This window comes from Cebus imitator, unplaced genomic scaffold (genome assembly GCF_001604975.1).
Source record: "Cebus imitator isolate Cc_AM_T3 unplaced genomic scaffold, Cebus_imitator-1.0 Scaffold359, whole genome shotgun sequence".
Lineage (NCBI taxonomy): Eukaryota > Metazoa > Chordata > Mammalia > Primates > Cebidae > Cebus > Cebus imitator.
This window is the reverse complement of record NW_016107674.1, coordinates 1,347,742-1,350,152: the sequence shown is the minus strand read 5'-3', so window position 1 is coordinate 1,350,152 and position 2,411 is coordinate 1,347,742.

The window sequence follows — 2,411 nt, the reverse complement described above, 5'->3', positions numbered from 1 at the left end:
AGAGTCTTGCCATGTTGCCTAGTCTTGAACTCCTAGGTTCAAGTGATCCCCTGGCCTCAACTTCCCAAAGTGCTCGGATTATAGGTATCAGCCACCATGACTGGCCTCTTCTTATTTTAAAAATATAAGATTGCTCAGAAGAGTCTGACAAGTTACATAGTTTATGTCAGTTCTGAAAAGATCTCTAACAGAGAAGAATTGTTACTATGAATCCAATACTGCCTCACAAATGTAATTCCCCCAACCCACAAAAGTCCATTAATGTTTTCTTTTTTCTTCTTCTTTTTTTTTAATGTTTTCTTATTATTAAAAGAAACAGGCTATCAGTTGGGACTTGGAAGGCTATTTTATATTGAGATTTTTGTTGGCATTAAAGTCAATTTAACAGCATTTTAAGTCCATACTATTAGGAGAAAGCTAAGAAAACTGGACTGTTGTTTTGTTGTTGTTTTTAAATAGAGATGAGGTCTCACTGTGCTGCCCAGGCTGGTCTCAAACTCCTGAGTTCAAGTGATCCTCCCACCTCAGCTTCCCAAAGTGCTAGGATTACAGGCCTGAGCCGCTGTGCCTGGTCACAGTTTCTTTAGATAACAAGTGATCAGTCTTATAAGCTACATTTCTGTAAAAACAAAACAGGTGGTCATAAGCAAATAATAAGAATTCCGGATCGTGTCTCTCCATCTACCTCTATGAAGCAATTTCTAAAAAGTGTGTGATACTTAGGCATGTGGTAAATAGAATTCTACTCCTAGAGAAGTAGTAATGTTGCTTCTTGCTTCAATTACACACTTTCTGAGGAACTACTTACCCTACACAAGCTTTAACACATACAAAACAAAACGGTAATGAACATGCAAGCAATGTAGTTATAGGACTGAGTAATAATTACTGGCTAGGCAGTCTCTCATGTGAAAAGACTGAACCTTTAATCTACCGACATTCTGAAAGAACCTGAAACCTGGCACACAGTAAGACATTCTTTTTTTCTTTGTTTTGAGCTAGAGTCTTGTTTTGTTGCCCCGGCTGGAGTACAGTTGAGTTTTCTCGGCTTACTGCAGCCTCTGCCTCTCAGGTTTAAGTGACTCCCCTGCCTCAGCCTCCCAAGTGGCTGGGATTACAAGCACCTGCCACCATGCCCAGCTAATTTTTGTAATTTTAGTAGAGACAGGGTTTCACCATGTTGGCCATGCTGGTCTCGAACTCCTGGCCTCAAATGATCCACCCACCTCAACCTCCCAAAGGGCCGGGATTATAGGCGTGAGCTACAGGCCCCAGCCTAGATATTCTTGATTTTAATTTGTGACCAATTACTAGTTTATAAACAGATGTAGGTTGAGTATGGTGTGTTAAACTATGTGAACCAAACATATGCTTAAAAATAACATAGTACTTAAAAAAAAAAAAGGATAACCATTAAGCATCCATCTACCTAAGTTGGCAGTATTTCTTTTCACAAATTCAGTAATGCTATATTCCTAGAATATAAAATTCAGGAAAGGGTAATTATATAATCCTTTTTCCAAAACAGAATAAAAACACTATGATACCATGTTTTGGAAAATAGTAGTCTTGGGGTATGGTAGTCTATGTATATTTATTTTTTATTCAACTTTCCTTCACAATTAGTCCCAGCACTTGGGAGGCCAAGGCAGGTGGCTCACAAGGTCAGGAGATTGAGACCCTCCTGACCAACATGGTGAAACCCCACCTCTACTAAAAGTACAAAAATTAGCTGGGCATGGTGGTGCATGCCTGTAATCCCAGCTCTTCAGGAGGCTGAGGCAGAAGAATCTCTTAAACCAGGGAGTTGGAGGTTGCAATGAGCTGAGATCATGCCACTGCACTCCAGCCTGGGCAACAGAGGCAGATTCCGTCTCAAAAAAAAAAAAAAAAAAAAAAGAAAGATGTGGATTTGTCATAATTATCTGAAGTACTGTTTTAACTTGAGATGTTGAATCAACCTGAAGTATCTAACACTTCTATTAAGGACTATTATAAGAAGGCATTTGTTTCTCTTGATGGTGTTAAGATAGCCTCTTACTCTGCTGCTCAGGTTGGATGCAGTGGTGCGCTCACTGTAGTCTCAACCTCCTGAGCTCAAACAATCCTCCCTCCCCAGCCTCCTGAGTAGCTGGGACTACAGGCATGTGCCACCACACCTGGCTAATTTTTAGAAATGGGGTCTTGCTCTGTTGCCCAGACTGGTCTCAAACTCCTGGGCTCAAGCAATCCTTCTCCCTCAGCCTCCCATTGTTGGGATTACAGGCATGAGCCACCTTACCCAGCTTTTTTTAAGCAACCCAGTCTATGATATCAAAAAAGTTATATGACTCAATTATCAGTGTGCTTAATTTGATCAGCATCTTTTTTTTTTTTTTTTGAGACAGAGTTTCGCTCATGTTACCCAGGCT